The sequence below is a fragment of the Canis lupus genome, chromosome 30 (assembly GCF_003254725.2).
Source record: "Canis lupus dingo isolate Sandy chromosome 30, ASM325472v2, whole genome shotgun sequence".
In the NCBI taxonomy this organism is placed as follows: domain Eukaryota; kingdom Metazoa; phylum Chordata; class Mammalia; order Carnivora; family Canidae; genus Canis; species Canis lupus.
In genome coordinates this window covers 35157715-35177935 of record NC_064272.1, presented here as the reverse complement: position 1 = coordinate 35177935, position 20221 = coordinate 35157715, and the positions used below count along the sequence as shown (strand labels likewise).

At 44.3% G+C, this 20221-nt stretch overlaps 1 protein-coding gene across 2 annotated transcripts in view; it reads right to left on the bottom strand.

Moving 5' to 3' along the window:
* The window catches only part of THSD4 (thrombospondin type 1 domain containing 4), a 564963-nt gene that overhangs the window by 419630 nt on the left and 125112 nt on the right, over positions 1–20221 (bottom strand). The gene's annotated exons all lie outside the window — the stretch shown is intronic.

The following is a 20221-nucleotide window of genomic DNA, read 5'->3' as shown; positions in this document are numbered from 1 at the left end:
CTCGCTGTCCAGTGCAACTCACCCTGATATCATGCAGGACCATATTCGTAGAGGTCGTATGACCTGCTGTGCCTCAGGAGGTTTAGAAGAGGTTCAGTCTAAATATGCTACCTCCCCACTTTCTAGGTGGCACATGCATGAGTGCCTAAGGGCTCCTTGGAGTCTCTCCGTCAGAGTCAACAGGAAAGCTCCAGGGTGGCAGATGAGAGGTTAGGAGCTGTCGGGTGTTGTCCACAGCAGGACAAGTTTGCCAGCGACTGAGCCAAGATCCTCAAGTTAAGCGTAGCTGAGAGGATCTAAGGTGGCACATAAGAAATGTCTCAAACGGTATCTGGCTCACTGCCAAAATTTGAATTCAAAACTTCTGGTAATCTTTAGCTTTTTTCTTAAAAGACAGAGTTGACTGTATTTTCAAAAACCAGCGCTAATAAATAGAGACCTATGCCAGCTGGGGATTTGCCCACCGAAAGCATTTGTTTCTTTATGCAGGAATCCCTCTTGCAGAAGAGTAGACTCCTTAGAAGGTTCTGGTACTACTGTGAGGGGAGCCTGAACACATGAACTGCATATACCAAGGGCTGTCAGCGGACTGTGTCCATGATGCATTTCACACATACGCAAAGGCACTACTTCAAAAGTATGCAGGTGCTGTTGTGATTAATGAGATGCTAAAATGTACTGAGCTCAGAAGAGCTCTTTTCATTAAGGATGTCATGGATTTGCTGGCCATTCTCTGTCTGCCTCCCAGACCCATTCTCTGCCTTCCTTTGCCCTGCTCTGTGTCTCAGGAGGGAGTCCTTGCCCTTTGGCTTCCAGTTGGACTTGACCAACAGGAGACGGGATAGTTAAGAGGAGTCGAGCTATTTATTTGACTCTCCGCCCCCCACCCTCACCTGCCCTTTGACCTTGGCCTGTCATTAGACACCTCCAGACTTCAGTTCCTCCGTCTGTACCGTAGGGGATTTCATAAGATAATCTCTGAGGTGCTTTTTAGTTGCTGTTTTTACTTCTTAGATCCTCACAAAGAATTTTATTTACATCTCCCGGATCCAACAGGGATGAATTCCAAACTGATATTCCCTTGTTGCTGTCAGGATGCCTTTCAAAAATGGATCAAAATGACAAAACAAAAAAAGCTTCCGATCTGTCTCTATCTCCCTCCAGATGAGGTGTTACGATGGGCTGACTCCTCTCTATCATCGAAACCCAGAACTGCGTTTAGTAAATACCAAGCAAATAGTTACACAGGACTGTAGAGTCCATTTTTCCCAAAACATTGTGCATGTCTCACTGGGCATAAACTAGGGCACCTGCAGTAGAAAATATCACCCAGGGCGCTTTGTAAGCGATCTCTCTGTATTTATGGGGCGTGCTGCATGTGTTGTATAAAATTACCTAAATGTGAAAGGTAGTCTAATTTCTTCTCCAGACGATTTCCTGAGTTGATTGTAGGGGGTGTATCAGCCCTTGGCCATAGAAGTCATTCATTTTTAAACACAGAGGGTTAACAATTCCTTCTCGAACTCAACATCTCCTAACACAGTTTATCAATCTAAGGGCTGCACCCAACTCCAGCAGCTCAGAACATCAAACGCAAAATACGAAGCATCTAAAATATGCAAGTTCATCCTCTTGGCATCTGACCCCACAGTGGTCCTTGCCTCCTATGTGGCTGGAGGCTCGTCCTAATTTCAAAAGCGTGCAAGATGATTTTCCACAAGTTATGTTTGCCCTGCTCAAAGCTGTTTTTATAGTCTATATATTTATCTGTTTCCCAGGGACGTGTTCCTATTTCTCTTCACCACATGAAGTTTGATTGTTTTTTCGGGTACTGTCTGGAACTGCTTTGGATATAAAACATCTAAATTTAAAAATATCTTCATGCATATCAAAGAGGAATGTAAGGACATTAATATTATCCCATAATGCTTATTACAGATAGCACAATGGGTAAAATTCTAGAGCTGCAGGTTTATATAAAAACACTATGGGATAATAAGCATATTATTTTCAGTTTTTCTTGGATCCTCTTGTGATTTTTAAAATATTAAATATTAACATGGTACTCTGTACGATGCTGAGCTTTCTTCCATTGTTTTACTCTCTGGTAAAAACTGTCTACAGTACCTGGGTGGCTCATTGGTTGAGCATCTGCCTTTGGCTCAGGTCATGATCTGGGATCCTGGGATCGAGTCCCACACTGGGCTCCCCATAGGGAGCCTGCTTCTCCCTCTGCCTGTGTCTCTGCCTCTCTCTCTGTGTCGCTCATGAATAAATAAAATCTTTAAAAAAATGTGCAAGTTTTTGAAGAAAAGTCAAAAAGATTTTTCAATTTATTGTTTTAAAAGATTTTATTTCTTTATTTACTTTAGAGAAAGAGAGAAAGTGTACCTGCTTGGGAGTGGGGACAGGCAGAGCAGGAGAGAGGGAGAAAGAACCTGAAGCAGAGTCCCCACTGAGCAGGGAGCCTGAAGGGGGTTCCATCCTAGAGCCAGATCATGACCTGGGCCAACGGCAGTCGGTTGACTGAGCCACCCAGGCTCCCCTTGATAAAATAATTTTTAATAAGGTAAGATTATTTCATCCCATTCCTTTCTGTTCCAACCCATTCATAGTAAGGATGGTGCTCATGTCTCTGAAAACGTGGAGACCATGCCTAACATTGAGAACGGCAGCCAGGTTCGGCGGGGGCTAGTAAATGTGCCCCAAACTGCTGTGGCTTCCACAGAGAACAACACACTCTTAAAAGAATGAAATGCAGATGGTGGCTGACTATTCAACTTTTCTAAACACACTGTAATAAAAAGTATACCCAAAAGCTTGCTCTATTACCTAGTTGAATCCCAGCTATTGGGGGAGTGGCAGATAGATCACGGCTAAAACTTAATCTAAAATTTAGATCGTGGTCTTAAACTTAATATTGAATTTTTGTTTTCCTTAATAGAGGAATAATTGTTCTCAAAATAAAGGGGAAAGGCCTGGATACCCTGAATTATTTTCATACTCATAAGTTGACTTATTTACGAGACTTCTTTCATGGCTGAAATCTCTCAACTCACCACTGCAAGGCAGAGCTGACTGCTTCAATTCAAAGTTTCAGTTACATGAAGAGTAGAGATCCCATAGACTATGTGTCTTTGAGACAGTTTATTTACATTAATGGTCAAAACAAAGAACATCAGTTTTCTCTATTACTGAACTCAAAAACGCTTTGGGTCTACTGTATTATAGAAGCAACGTGGTCTCTCAGCAAGAAGAAAATATTCTATTACTAGCAGCCTGAAAATGTGGCATGGAACTGCTCTTTGGATGAAGAGATTAGGCATCAGAAGCCCTGTGCCTCCAGTTTAAGTAGAACATGAGGGTACTGACATAATTTGATCCAACTAAATTGTGAAAATCTGCTAAGTATCAGTAGGTTGCCCACCCCCCCCTTTTTTTTTTAAAGATTAAAGAATCCAAACAGGACAGGAACCAAGATCTTTTTCACCCAAACTCTTCATTTATCATTCCTGGGCACTGTGCTTTCAACAGAACAGAAGAACTGCCCCCTCCCCAACAACAATTTAGCTCATTTTCAATGCTGCCACTGAATTTTAAGCTACAGAGAAAACTGAATTAAAAAAAATAAAAAATAAAACACACCAGGGGTGCCTGGGTTGCTCAGTTGGCTGAACGACAGACTCTTGGTTTGGGCTCAGGTTGTGATCTCAGAATCATGAGTTGAACTGCACAACCTCCCCGCACCCCCCCCCCCCAACCTGTCCTCTACACTCAGTGGGGAGTCCACTTCTTACCTTCTCCCTTTGCCCTTCCCCCCACTTGTGGTCTTGTGTTCTCTCTGGCTCTCTCTCTAAAATAAATAAATAAATCTTTTATAAGTGAATGAATGACACCCCCCCCCCAAAAAAAAAAATCTTCCATGGTAACAATGATCTTCGTGATGAGCTAAAGTTATTTACTAGTTCTTTAGTCTCTCTGATCTTAGGAAGTTGCTAAATCTCTCTGAACTTAAATCTAATAATGGCACCTATATTATGGAGGCATTCTGAGGACTAAGTCAGACACTGCCTGTAAAGAAGCTCGGCATGATGCCTGCCACTTGGTAAGCATTTGCTAAACATTACTATTAATAAGCGCCAGGTCTTCAGTGAGCTGGATACAGGGCCAAATGCTATTCAGAGGCATAGCAGAAGACATGTCCCCTCACATCAAGAGTTTTACAGACTAGGGGCACCTGGGTGGCTCAGTGGGTTAAGCATCCGACTCGATTTCATTGTAGGTCATGATCCCAGGGTTGTAAGATCAAGCCCCAAGATGGGCTCTGTGCTCGGGGGGGAGGGGGGAGTCTGCTTGAGATTTTCCCACCACACACATACACTGCTTGTTCTCCCTCTCCCTCTCTCTCTCAAATAAATAGATAAACAGATCAGAGTTTTACAGGCTAGTTAAGGACATGATATTAACATACAAGAAATAACAAGTGCTATAAAACTGTATTTGGGAAACAGGCCTGGTAGGGTGAGTTCCAGCGTCTCACTGGCTGTATGAGCTTGGCCAAGTGATCACGTGCGGTAGGGCTGAAAATATCTGACCTGCCTACCTCACTGGTTTGGTAGCAAGACCAGAGAAATAATGCAAGTGAAAATGAGTGCTAGAGAATTCGATGTGGGTGTTTGAAATTATGGCTGTGGTTTCCAATAATTATAATAAGGTACTCTGTTATGGGGCCCAGGCTGAAAAAGAAACACAAACTGACTTGGAAGAAATGAGTGAGGAGTAAGGCAGTCAAGAAAGCCGTGATGGATCTGATAAGGTTTGAGTGGGTCCTGAAGACCAGAGGGAATCTGGAGAAGTGAAATAAACTGGAGAAAACCCCAGACGGGGATGCCTGGGGGGCTCAGCAGTTGAGCATCTGCTTTCAGCTCAAGGCATGATCCTGGAGACCCAGGATCGAGTCCTGCATCGGGATCCCTGTAAGGAGCCTGCTTCTCCCTCTGCCTGTGTCTCTGCCTCTCTCTGTCTCTTTCATGAATAAATAAGTAAAAAATATTTAAAAAAAAAAAAAAACAGACAGGGTCAATACATGAGTGAGTTCATGGTGATCACCTGGTGACCACATGGTGGTCAGAGTGGGAATGGTAGGAAAGCAAGTGTAGGTTAGCTGTGGGTGTTAGACCTTCAAAGTCAAGGAGCAGAGTTAGATTTGATAAATCAGAACCAAGGCTCCGCTGCACCAGCAAGAGGCAACTGCTAAAAATAAGACAGTAACAAACACCAGAGCAACCTAATATTTACATAAAAGCAACATCCTCTTTTATTCTCCCTTTTCCATCTTTCTCAGGCTATGATCCGATTGTAAAGGGATACAATAAATCAATGAACCTTTCAAGCACTTTAATCCAAGCACCAGAGAAGGCAGGGTCTCCTGATCCTTCTAGACACCAGTTGTTTAAGTGAGATGCCCCAAATTTCCTCATGTGGAGAAATGGACAATAGCTTAGATACAGCACAGAGTTAAAAAAAAAAAAAAACTCATTTGGAAATAAAAAACTGCTCAGCTTGAGTTAACTGGTCCCATCTTTGGGACTGGAAAAATACGAGTCATACTATAATAATATATAATAGCCAACCATTCGTGGAGTACCTACGGCAAGCAAGATGCACACGAATTCTTGCACTTAATCTTTCCAAGACCTTTGAGGGGATACAACTATTATCCCCATTTTCTTGATGGGGACTCTGAGGCCATTGGTCTTGGAGCAGGGAAATAGCAGCATTAGGGTTGGAAGGGCTCCACAGGGGCCCAAGCCAAAAGACAGTGAGGATGGTAATGACTGAGCAAAAGAAAGAGAGAACCTTTGTTATTAAACAGCTTTGAAAATTAGACTCATCACTGCGAAATTCCTTGCGGTAAAAGACAAATTGGTAGTTACCGAACAAATGCCTTTCATATGTGCACATTAATTTTGCAGGCGGAGAAATGAGTATCTTTAAGATTTCCTGACGCTATGAAAACAAGATTCCATTTAACATAATACATGTATCCAAAAATGGTTGTATGCACTGAATTTCTGTAAATCAAATGCTAACTACGTTTACTAAAGGGCTTCTCTAAGGTAAACAAGCAATAAATATTTAATAACATGAAAAATCGTTTTGCAATCTGAATAGCCATTCCACGATTTATCTGTTTTGTGAATTTGGATTTCCAGCAGACTCTTGACATTCCTGAGGCATACATCCGGAACCTTCCTGAATTCCCAGATTCACCAATACAAAAATGTTTATAGAGGCTCCTAGCTGTCTTGCGAATCACATTTCCATGGAGAGTCGCATAAATTTCCTGTTCCTTATACTACACGCTACAAATTAATCACGCTTTGGCATCTCACTTGAGGTGCATCTCTCACTTGGCTGTCATCTTTCACAGGAACAAACAAAAATTTCTAATTAATTAATGAGCATTAGGGCAAATGCGTAAGTTAGAAGAGGACAACAAAGCTAAATGACCCTTCTCCATACATGTATTTTGCAAGATCATAACTCAGTCAAACTTTGTGCCATGGACTCTCAGGAACACTCAGCGACAGTCACAAACCTGCAAGTTGAATCCATGGACCCCTGGAATCTAAATACATTTATGAAGTGTGCATGGTGAGGGCAGGGACTGTACCCACAGAATCCCTTGAAATGCCACTGTTCTTGCTAACCCAAGAGTTCCAGAACTCTGCTGAGCTTTTTGGTGATGGGTCCAGAAAATGTGATTATAGAAACCTTGGCCACATGAATGATAGGAATTCGCCTACGCATTCAAAATACCTATACTCTGTGTGGTTGGGGTTGGTGAAAATCGCAGTTGGGTGGTTTCTCTGTCTTCAGAAGGGAACCCGGTGACAGCCGGCACACGGGGCACAGACCCCTTCTTGAAGCACTGTCCGCTGACTCCCAAACCTCTGACTGGGTCGGAAGCCCCCCCCAAAACACCGCTAACCATGAAAAACAGGCAGGGCGAAGGGAGAGCGTGAGTGAATGAGAGGGAAAGAGAAATGAAAGAAAAAAAAATTGGCTGCCGTGCGGGAGGAAAAAAATAACAAGAAAGACGTTATCATTTCAAAGCCTACAGCTTATACGTTTCAGAACATATTTGAAAACACTTCTGCCAAATTTTCCAGTTATTTATTTATTTATACCCTTTCTTGTTTCCAGCATTTTGCCGCCAGATTGATTTTCCTGAAGCTCCACTCTGATCAAGTTACTCCCCTGCTTAAGAACCCCAATAGCTCCTCACTGCCTATAAAATGAAGTCCAATTTCCTTAGCCTCCTATTTGAGGCCCTCCATTATCTGGCCCCAAACTTCTAGACCAACCTTATAACCACACTTCTTCCCCTTATACATCCTTTGCTCCAGCCAAAATACATTCCCTGATGTTCCCCCGCACGCATTCTGTATATTTTGTCCTTGCGCCCTGGCTGGTGCTAGTCCCTCGGCCTGGAATGCCTTTCCCGATATCTGCATATGTCCCATACTCCTCACCTTTCCAGACTCCACCTGGAGGATGCCAGGCACTCGGTTATCGGTAGCGGACTTTGCAACACCTATACAGGTGCTCTATACACATCATGTCACTGGGTCCTCACAAGAGGAGAAAGTGATTTCTTACTGTGGTCTAAGGAGGCTGGGGCCAGTGCCTCTGGGGCTGTGTCCTCCGCCCACTGCTCCTCCTGCTACCCCAAGGGTGTCTCTCACACAGAACAAAAAGTGGCTGCAAAAATCAATGCCAACATGTTGCAGCATTTTTTTTTTTAAAGGAGAAAAAGTGCACCTTACTATTCTGTGTGAACTCAACTTTGCTTACCCAGTCCAGAGGCTCAGTTTCATTTGGTGCCCACCCTCCCCCCCACCAGCCCTCCCCGGGCTCAGTGGTGGCAGGAGGTCCCACCAGCTGATTCCAAAGGCAGAGGCCCCAGAGATCCTGGGCCCCGGGTGGGAGCTGATACCCCAGGCGCCCCTCTGTGCTCCCGGCCTCGAGATGTCATGAGAACAGTCACAGAAGAAGAGTGACAACCATCGTTCAATGTCCTCTTGACATTGGCTGGAGGCTGGAGTCCTCTTCTGAATCCTAAGGACATGCTGAAGGGCTTTCTAAAGGTAGTACCTGTGTAACCTCGAGGACAAGGGTAGTTTGGGCTGTAGGCACCTGATATGCTTCCTCTTTCTAACTGCTGGCATCAAGAAGGAACCTGTACTGGCTGGGAGGCAAGACCCGCCCCCCACCTCCCCGCCCGTCTTCTCCCCTTCCCTATGATAGCAGGCCTAATGATCACAACAGACATCTCACCCCAGTTACTCTAAGTTTTCCCCCAAACCCAGAGCTCCACTGTCCTGTTTAAATCTGACCTCTCTTTAATGGGCAGCTCAATTAAAACAACAATATATCATTTGTTAGAGCACGACTTTAGATGAAAACCACTTCAGGGATCAACCCAAACTTCAAATCACTCCCCTAGACAAAACTTGACTCAGTCCAATAAATTATGGTTCCCTCCATAACATTTTAAAGCAAAAGTTAATTCAGTAATGATACGAAATCTACAGATGCCCTGCCGGTCTCTTGCCCTGATGGTGTTGACTTCTGGCCTCACTGAACTCAGGACAAGGCTTGACTGCCTTAGCACCTCTGACCCCTGCCAGAGCTGGCTCTCTCCAGCCCTCACCTACTGCTGTTCAGTCTCCTCCTCCCCAACCAGCAATGGCTCACCCTTCTTGCCTCCACAGTGAAATACCGTTTCTAGCAAGGTGTAAAAGGAAAAAAAACCAATAACTGAGTACAATGTAGAACTTTATTTTCCTAAGCCTTTCTTCCTCATGACTAAGCAGCAATCTTGAGTTGGGAATTCTGTCGGCCAGCTCCAAAGCTGCTGCTCAGTTATTAATCATCTGAATTTACAAAACTGCTACCTGCTTTTTAGCAGTCTTTAGTTCAAGACTAGAATTCATTCAAGGGGCCTTCCCTTGTTTTACTTCTGAGCCATTTAAACTAAATGTCCAGACACAAGTTTGTCAATAAAGTTTTACATGGTTTATTCACAGGGGTTGTTGGTGGGTGGTGGGGTGGCAGTGTGTCTGTATCTGGACACCTCAAAGCAAAGAATGAAAACATCCAGATTAAAAAAAGAAACTAAGCATGGCCCATGGAAGGGTGAGCTGAACGGGAGGAAGCTGATACAACGAAGTAGCGATGACCACTTCTGCTTGGCCCTGGGGGAGCTACAGAACCTGCACCATCTTAGTCCCAACACAACAGGTCCAGGAAGGCATGTCTTCCTCAGTGGGCTGCCCAAGGATCACCAGATGCCATCAGAGGCAAGAATAGAGAAGCGATGGTCACAGAACAGAAAAGAGACGGACAAATAAAAATCCAGAAATTTCTCCCATGTGAACAGAAATGGCTGTGAATGAACAAAAGCCTTATGTTTCACGGTAATGTATACCACAATTAGGAATCCTCAAGAAAAACACATCCCGAGGTATACTCCGTTACGAAGTATTCGGGTTGGAAGGACCTCAAATCTTGAGCTGTTAGTACAGCCTGGGTTTGCAGGGAAGAGGTGTGACAATGATGCATGTGAACTCGGGATCTGATGACAAGTGCTCTCCACAGTTCAGGCTGAAGATGGCTGGGTTTGGAAGCAGGATAATTCAGATACAGGTATTTGACTCTATTTCAATTTTGCTTTGCTGGAGGAGATACAGCCACAGATGCAGACAGGAGGTACAATTCCAAAAGCAGAATGAAAACTATTTAATACACAGATATCAGGCAATCCAGTCTTTAGAAATGATTCTTGATTTAAGTCCTCCGCCTCTAGAAACTCTGCACCCCTGAAGGAATTTCTAATTTTAAGGATTACCTGGGTGGCTCGGATGGCTAAGTGTCTGCCTTCAACTCAGGTCATGATCCCGGGGTCTTGGGATCAAGCCTCGAGTTGGGCTCCTTGCTCATCAGGGCATCTGCTTCTCCCTCTCCCTCTCCTCCCAGCTTGTGTTCTCTCTCTCCCTCTCTCTCTCTCTGTCTCACATAAATAAATAAAATATTTAAAATGAAGTAAAATAAAGAATCATTCTGGGGGCGCCTGGGTGGCTCAGTTAAGCATCTGCCTTTGGTTCAGGTCATGATCCCAGGGTCCTGGGATCGAGCCCCAGGTCATCAACCTTCCTGCTCAGTGGGGGGTCTGCTTCTCCTTCTCTCTCTGCCCCTCCCCCCACTCAGGCTTTCTCTCCCTCTCTCAAATGAATAAATAAAATCTTTTAAAAATAATTTTTAAAAAGGATCATTCTGGAAATCAGGCCTGCCCCCACCTACTGTAGCCATCCTAAATTCTTCTCTTGGAAAATTATAACCAGTTAACCTATTGTGTGGTTCTTACAAGTAAATAACTTGCTAAATGTGAACATATTTTAGCAATAACATACAATGATATGTGTTCATCATATTTATTCGCATCGCTTCTCTGATTACAGAATCTTTATACAGATATTTGTAGCAACACCTATGCAATGCTTGGTGTACTATGAATCCTTCAAGGATTTCATCTCTGTTCAGTGAAGAATAGGGACTCATCCCAAACTTTCAAGCAACCAAAAGAGTTGATTGGCACATATGGAGCCATAGTTGGAAAGGCTGAAAAATTGTGCAGACAGCAAAAAGGCAGCATATGTGTGACCATGTCCCTTCCCGTACCAGTGCAAGACGCCACTGGTCAATCCCAGTGACACCCCTCATTCCCAAGTCCAGCACATCACAGCTAAACTCAGCCAGAGCTGGCACAGGCTAGGAGACCTGCTTGTATTATATTCTGAAGAGAAGAGCCACGGTGATAAGCAAACAGCAGCCCCCAAAACAGAGGGGATCAATGGAAGGAAACAAGCGACAAGGTCCCGAGTGACAAGACAGTTGCTTTCAAGTATTTGATGGGGGGAAACTGGGCATTTCACTCAACGTGGCTCCAAAGCGTGGACAATACCATGCCAAGGTCAACAATGGTGCATTACAAGAGTGCGTTGAGGCAGGGCGGGCAGTATCAGGCAGAGACTGGGTGAAAGAGGAAGCGCTGATGCACAATCTCTCCCTTCTTCCCACCCGCAACCGAGTTTTCCTTTAATTCTTTGTAAATGGGGCCCATGATCCATGGAATGTTCTCACGGAGATTTCTAAGACACAGAGATGGACAGGTAGGGTTGCTGCTGAATAGCAGTGGGGAGGGCTAGCAGGTGGGGGAGAACTTCTCTGATAAATATGTAAAGGATAGGCTGAATTTGCAATTTAAATGTGAATTTGAATAGATGCACATATTTAATATACAGAAATATATATATAATTCATATTTAAATTGCAAATTCACTGATTCCCTTCTAGCTCTAAACCCTCTACCTCTAAGAACCTCTCTCTGTCTGCCCAAAACTAACTCCTCGATGCCCGCCCAGGATGCAACAAAATGCCCCAACTGCACCTTTAAGACACATCCCTACCGATTTATCCCAAGAGACCCCTCTGCTCAGGGGGCACAAGGGATGAAGACAGAGTGCCGGGACTTCCTGGAGAAGTCTTGGTAGTCTTGATGTAAAAACACATTTGTTTGTTTTTAGAGGAAACGAATCTGTCCCGGCTTGGTTACACAGAGCAGAGCGAGAAATTCTTCAGTCGTCCCTGCGGCAAAGCCCTGCTCTCAGCTCAGCAGGCTGTGCTTATGTAAGTTCTTGTTTAATCTGATACTTCTATTTGATTCTGTGCCCTGGGGCAGACCATCCATCCCTCAGACTCAGTGCCTGCATCTGTAGAATAGGAACGCAGCAGTGACACCTGACCTTGCCCACCCGGGCCGGCCGTACCTACAGGATGGAGGCCGTCTTTGCACAAAGCTAAGCTTTTGGAAGAGAAAAAGAACAGGAATGAGTCTCATTATTTACTATTTTGCAAGGGGTTTAAGCTCCACACTAGGTTTCAGATCCTTAAAGCTACTCCATGTCTAGATGAATCTGCTTCCTAGATGTTGAAATATATCCTGAGGCTCCTCTATACTAATTACTTGGGATGACACTAGTTCAAGTGCCAGAAAAGAAACTCCTTTTACAGGAATCATTTACACTTTCCGGACTACCCCACAGCAGGGATGATTTTCTCCCTCGAATAATCTTTCCTTTTGAAACCTTACATTTCCCAGTGAAGAGACCAACAGAGATGTGTGTTTACTACTTGCCCCGTTCCTGTATCATACTTACTCTTCAGACAGAGAGAGAGAAACACGGTGTGGGTGCAAGAAGTAGCCATTTCCACATGCATACCACATACATAATCCTACTGGGGAGCAAGAGGGCTCACCCAGTGACCCCGATTGTGGAGACCAGGAATGGGAGAGGAGACTGATTACTAAGCCCTTCACTTCTCCCTCCCTGAGATCATCCCCCACAGGATATATCGGGTGGTAAAGGGCACCACGGAACCCCAGCCTCTCCCCCATGCCTCTGTGTAAATGCCACCTGGTCAACCTGAATCGTGCTAGCGGAATGTCTAGGAGCAAGGGGGGATCCACACACTTACGGGTCATACATATGTAAGGGGGGGGCTCTCTGTAGAACTCTTCAGAAATGTAAACACAACAAGAAGAATGAAAGAGTGATACCTGTTTGTTATATTCGAATAATCCCTCAAAAGTATTAAGAAGCCCTGTGACCTACTGATGAAATGACAGTTGACAAGCCAAGTGGGCACCCTGACTTGTCAGGAGTTTCTGCTATGGCCATTGGTGGGCGCCATTCAGCATCCACCCTCCATTCTTTTGGTTCAGCATCTGGATTTCCTTTTCAGGAATTAATTCTTCCCCACTGTGTATAATCTTGGTGGGGATGTCAATCAGGGGACCCACTAATTATCCCTCAGGCCAAGGGGTAGGCATGGGGCTTACACCAAGCCAACTGAGCTCTTGTTTCCAAGGCTTTGAATCTTGGATGGAGAAGTCTGTCGGAACTTACCCAGCACAGCAGTAGCATGCTAGGAAGACTCAATTCTGTCCACCTGGACCTCCAGAGCTTTCTCAATTTCTGTCCTTCACCAAGCCTGGTTCTGCACACTTCCTGTTGATCCTCTGACCTACTGGATATCCTTCCAATAAAATCCTTTTGTTTTGACTTAGCCAAAATCAGTCGTCTGTTGCTTGCAAAAAAAGAATATTAACTAATATAGATGTCTAGCTTATGGACCTATCTGAGGATTTCTAGGCCCAACAAAGCCCTACGATTCTAGATGATTCTAAAACTGATACTATGCATAGGAGCCTATTCTCTGTAAAAGTCTCCTCTTCCTCCATGGTCAGGAATAAAGAGTAAGAAAAACAAAATGAGAAAGAGAGAGAAAGGAACTAGCAAGCCTCAGAATAACTCTACAGTGGTGACATTAATACTGGCTCTAAATGTCACATTCAGGAATTGGAGAGACAGAGACAGAAAAGGGGAAAGAGTAATGGGCTTTTATAAGTGTTATTTTTATATAATAAAATGCACAAATCGTGAGCGTACAGTTCAATGGGTGTAACAACCATGTCAAACTATGATACAGAACATCATCTCATTCTACAAAGTTCCATCATGTCCCCTTCCAGCTGACCCCTCCCCACTCCCATAGGCAAACACTGTTCTGATTTCCATGACCCCAGCCTAATTTTTCCTGTTCTAGAACATCATGTAAATTGAACCAAATGGAATGTCTGATTATTTTGGTCAACATAATGTTCTGAGATTCATCTAGGTTTTTGTACATATCAGTAGGGTGTTCTTTTTTCCTGCTGAGTAATACTCCATTGTATGAATGTACTACAGTTTGTTTACTCAGTGTCCTGTTGATGGATATTTGGGTTGTTTCCAGCTTTTGGGGTTATTAGGAAAACAGCTGCTATGAACATTCTTAAACAGATTTTTTTTATGGACGTATGACTGCTTTCATTTCTCTTGAATAAATGAATTTTTATTAAATGCTGAAGAAGCTTTCTTATTATAATACCTTTCAGGGAAACAATAATATACTTTCTGCAGGAGGAACAGAAAATGCCTATTTTTCTTTTAGGAGACGGTTGGTTCATAGATGCCATTCTATTAACCCCAGGCTCCCTCTCCAGTAGCTTCATTCTTTCCATCTGCACACACCCTCGTTTCTCTACCATTCTAAACAAACCTTTCTCTCTCTCCTTAAACTAGCAAACACTCTCAAAAGGCCTTTTTTCACGGAAATTTTTAAAAATTCCCAGCTGTGTTCCCAACAGCCCATGATGGTTTTATTTTCCCACTTCTCATTCTCTCTTTGACCTCTTGCAGTGCTCGGTTATGTTGACCAGTGCTAGCTCACTCTCTCTATCTTGCTTTTTTAAGAAAAGTTACATTTTAATTACTCAGTTTAAATTATTCATTTTAATTTACTCAGTGAAAACAGGTACCCAAAGACTGGTCTTAAATCCTCACACCTGTACAAATCCTTCTCTTGGCTTCCATACACATTGACAGTAGAGATTCCATAGCCAGACTGGGGGTTTGAACCTGGCTCTGTCCCATGCTAGCTAGGTGACGCTGGACAAATATTTAACCACTCTGTACCTCTGTTTCTTCTGGAAAATGAGGCCGATAATAGGACCCATCTCACAGGGTTGTTGTGAGAATTAAATGAGCTAGCACTTACAACTGTGCCTGCTATGTCCTAAGTGCTCAATAAAGACAAGCAGTTTCTACTCTCTCATTTGATCCTCACTGTGATGGTTAATAAGAGAACTTTATAAAGCATGGCGGATTTCATTAATACAAGAGATGGCACCATGGCATCACACCACCTTCCCTTTGCAACCTTCTTTAATGGCTGAGCCTCCTCCCCGTTTCTTTAATGTAGACATACTGCAAAGCTACCTCCTTGATATCACTGTCCTTATGATTCTCTACTCTCTTGAAGGTCTAATCATCGTGGGGGCTTTGATTATCACACCAAGGCCAATGACTTCAAATAGAGGTCGACAATCCTTACATTTCAGCATCTCATCCCCAACTTTCTGCTTGGCGTCTTACTACCATTCATTCAAACTCGACATGTATAAAACCCAAATCATTGTTTTGTTCTCACAGAGAGGTTGCCTTTGGGATTTCTCTTTGTCCTTAATGATATACTCACAGACCAAATACATATGGCCTAGTCTTGTCATGTATTCCTAGGTGTGTGTAAGAAAGCCTGAGAACAGATCTTGTTAGGGTATTACTGGAATACTCTTGTTTCCCTAAGGCCTGTCCTATCCACTTGGAAAGGTCCATAAAGACTACAGACTATGCAGGAGGGATGGGCTGCAGGGGTGAGCATTCCAGGTACCTGGGAATGAAGCTGCTGCATTAAAACATGAGCATCCAATCCCAGATCCAGCAGTACTTGGTCCCAAGCCTTCCCACATCATGTCCTACAGTTGTGATAATACTGTGAGTGTTTTTTTACCTGGCAGTCTTGCCCCATGCCTGAACATGGTGTCCAAGCCAGGGCAAACTGCTGGGCCAGCAGAGGAAGCAGCCACATACATGGGCCTCTGGGCGCCTGGGTGTCATCATTCCATCTTTGCGCCTCAGCTTTACTCAAGGGGAAGAACTTAATCTAAATAGCATAGGCCCCTGTGCCTGGAAGAGGCTGTGTGGCACCTTTAATATTCCCTTGAGCAAAATCTACTAGTCTTGCAAGCAGCCCAATCAAAGTCACCTGGATGTCTAAGGAAGACATTTGGGGGATTCTTTTATTTTTTTAAAATGATTTTATTTATTTATTCATGAGAGACACACAGAGAGAGGCAGAGGGAGAAGCAGGTTCCCCTCAGGAAGCCTGATGTGGGACTCAATCCCAGAATTCCAGGATCACACCCTGGGCTGAAGGCAGACGCTCAATCACTGAGCCAACCAGGCGTCCCGTTTGGGAGATTCTATTGCAACTTTCTGCCTGGGCTAGTCATTAGGGCAGGTCACAGATATTCCATTTCTCCTCTTTTCAGCACACGGTGGAGCAGCATCTCCCTGCTGCCCTTGAAGTGTGGTGGGACAGGCAACTTCCTTTGGCCAATGAGATGTAAGCAGAATCATCAGGGTTAACCGCTTCTGGAAGAAGCTTTAAGGATCCATGTGTGATTCACTTGTTCCCTGTCACCGCCCCCCTGGGAGCATGACAGGCAGCCTCGACCAGCCTGAGGCCCCAGAGGAGCAGGACACATACCACAGTCCACATGTAGCAAGAGCAAGAGACAAACTTTGATTCGTTAAGTCATTAAGACTTGGGGCCTCTTTGTTACTGCCACCTAATCTAGTCAATCCTGACCCATACCGCGGCCCCATTCATATAACCAGTCGGCAACCTCCAACTCAGCCTCACCTCTGCTTAGTTCAGCCCCCAGGGCCACAAAGTCCACTTACACTACCCACACACAAAGCTGTCTCCTGATTCATGGATTAAGACTGATACTGCTGCTGGGCAGCCCACAGCACCCCAGCCAAACTCTGGTCTCTGTGTTGCCCAACCCCAGCACCCTAGGCATGAAAGCAGGTACCATGTTCCCCACTGTCAGCATCTAAACAAGAGTCTTCCTTTTAAGGCAGCCCACGCTAGCTACGCTGGCAGCGTAATTTATTGCCCAAAATGGTTCTGAGAGTGAAAGGGGACTGGGCAACAGGCATAAAACCCTTGCTGTCCTGGGCACACAGGGACACACGAGGACCCTAATGCTGGCGCCATCATCTTTACAGTCTCAGGTCTAGGGGCATGAGAAAAATTCCAAGAGGCATTATCTAAGGATAGATCGCCATATCCAGGAAATGTGATTAAAGGCCTAAGACAAGACATATGGTAAAATTAATGTGTTTATCAGAGTGTACTCTGCTTTTACCATCCTATGTGGCACTGGACTGAGTGAGTGCAGCTGTTTCCCTAAGCAGGCACATGCGAATAGCAGTAGACATCCAAACAAAACCAAGAGCCCAATGCAAAATCCAGCCATGAAGTCTGAATACCCTGCAGAATCATTAACAGCTTCTTCCCCCTGCAAGTCAGCCGGGGAGTCATTTAAGAGGAAGGACAAAATCAAGAAAACAATCTTAGTAGCAAAAAGAATTAGGAAACAAAGTCAAAGTCAATGCAGTTTCAGGGATCGTGAGCTCCACCTCTCCCAGGCACCTGAGACATATTAATGTCAGTAAATATTTTCAAAGAATGCCAAATCTTTCAGATAGAGTTACGCATGGTAGAAAATAGCTGTTTCCTCTAATCTGCTGTTATTCCACATTTTCCTTTACTTTGCAAAACACCATGATTCCTTTCTTAAAAAAGATTTTATTTATTTATTCATGAGAGACCCAGAGAGAGAGGCAGAGACAGGGGGAGAAGCAGGCTCCCTACAAGGAGCCCAATGTGGGACTCGATCCCGGATCCCGGGATCAGGACCTGAGCCAAAGGCAGACGCTCAACTGCTGAGCCATCCAGGCATCCCAGCATGATTCTAACTGGTTCATTCAACATCCTTGTGGCTTATGGCCAAGAAGTATGTAACAATTTTTGAAGAATCTGTTCTTCTGTGTCCCAGTCCCCACTTGAACATTGGGGTTTTATCACTCACAACCAAGACTTCTAATTAATATATCTACCAAGGAATAGTGCTATATAATGTGACTTCAAATAGTTCCTGACAATCTGGGAAAGAGAGGGTGGGTATATATAAAAAGATTGACCGTGAGCTGGTAACTGAAGCTATTTGAAATTAAGTGATAAGTATAAGGAGCTTATTTTTTTTAATAATAAATTTATTTTTTATTGGTGTTCAATTTACCAACATATAGAATAACACCCAGTGCTATAAGAACTATTCTTTCCGGGCAGCCCCAGTGGCGCAGGGGTTTAGTGCCGCCTGCAGCCCGGGGCGTGATCTTGGAGACCCTGGATCGAGTCCCACGTCAGGCTCTCTGTATGGAGCCTGCTTCTCCCTCTGCCTGTATCTCTGCCTCTCATTCTCTCTCTGTGTCTCTATGAATAAATAAATAAAAAATCTTTAAAAAATATTTAAAAAAAGAACTATTCTTTCTATCTCTACATATGTTAAAGCAAGTGTTAAAAAAAAAAAAAAAAAAAAAACCCTAGCAGGCCTCACACTTAAAGTCCAGCACAAATCATGGCAAACCAAAGAACATTAGAGGTGGAATCAAACATGAACCAGACAATAGCAGACACTCAGAGCAGATCTGCAACACATGAAAACTTTAGCCCAAGAGTTCTTTGCACTACATGGGGCTTTTGCTACTAGACCTGAATCTATGAGGGCCTGACCGCATCAGGGGGACATAGACAACCCTGGCTGGCAGATCGCCACCCCAAACTGTGCAGAGAAGGTCCAGCAGGGTGCTTCAGCTCCAGGCCAAACAATGGAGTACACATTTCCCTGCTGGAAGAATTTGACCTTCCTCCCAGCTCATCACAATAAAGCAGCGATTATCCACAACCAGCAAGAAAGCAAGGGTGTGGCTCAGACAAGGGACTGGGCTACTTCGGCTACTTCGCCTCTAAAGTTCCCTGACAACTACTGTTGTTCTGATGCAACAATATATCTCACAGTTTATAAACACAGCCATGGGTCTGTATCCTAATTTAGGCTAGAGCCATCATCACTTTTGGGATCTTGCCTTCCCCTTGGACGAGAGGTTCTTCACCCCAGCTACCCGTTAAGAGTCACTTGGATCTTTAGAAAACTCCAGATGCTCAGGCTGCAGCCTAGATCAGTGAAATCATAATCTCTGGGAGTGGGGGACCCAGGTCTCAGTATTTCTGGAAGGCTCCTCAATGATTCCAATGAGCTGCGAGGGCTAAGAACCATTGCCTCAGGTAGACCTAGATCCATCCGATGCTCACTCACTATTAATCTGTGCCTCACTTCTCTGGGGATTCCCAGCTACTGGTCAGACCACTCTCCCACTTTCTGATTTACTTCTGTGAGCAGATCTCAATCAATCCAGAACCTAGCTCCTTCCTCTTTCTAGTAGTTTCCTAGGGCTTTATGACAAAATACACAAATTCAGTGGCCTGAAACAACAGAAATACACTCTCATAAATTTAGTTGTAGAGGCCAGAAGCCCAAAAGCCAGATGTTGGCAAGTCACGCTCTATGCCAGGATCCTTTATTGCCTCTTCTAACTTCTGGTGGTTGCCGGCAATCCTTGATGTTACTTGATGCGTGGACACATTACTCAAATCTCTCCCTTCATTGCCACTTGGCATTCTCCCTGTAAGTCTGTGTCCTTTCTTCTTTTCTTATAAGATCCTCATCTTATAGAGAGTTCCTATATGCTCTTCACCCAGTTTCCTCTAATATTAATTCCTATAAAACCATGGTACACCTATAAAAACTAAGACATCAGGGACTCCTGGGTGGCTCAGCAGTTGGGCGTCTGCCTTTGGCTCAGGGCATGATTCTGGGGTCCCGGGATCAAGTCCCGTGTCGGGCTCTCTGCATGGAGCCTGCTTCTCCCTCTGCCTGTGTCTCTGCCTCTCTCTCTCTCTGTGTCTCTCATGAATAAATAAATAGAATCTTAAAAAAAAAAACTAAGAAATTAATACCAGTGTAATACTGTTGACTTCACTCTATACGTCATGCATTTTCACCAGGTATTTCACCAATACCCTTTTCCTGTTCTGGGATCCAAATCAGGGTATCAGTTTCCATTTTACACGATACTTTTCAGAATAAACAGGGTCACAGCTGAGCTCTGATTCCCAGCATCAATACTTCACTTCCGGCCACCTTCTTGAGCTTATCCTCCAGGCTCTCAGCCAGCCTCACGTTTGCATTCGCCTAACCCCATGTTTCATCTCTTCTTCCTTCCTTTTTGGATCTGGTTACCCCAATTCTTTAGTCAAGTTAGTGCTTAATGGTTTTTTTTTTTTATAAATTTTTATTTATTTATGATAGTCACACAGAGAGAGAGAGAGAGAGGCAGAGACACAGGCAGAGGGAGAAGCAGGCTCCATGCCGGGAGCCCGACGTGGGATTCGATCCCGGGTCTCCAGGATCACGCCCTGGGCCAAAGGCAGGCGCCAAACCGCTGCGCCACCCAGGGATCCCAAGTGCTTAATGGTTTTGTGGTCATGGGACCACTTTGAGAATCCGAGAGATGCTACA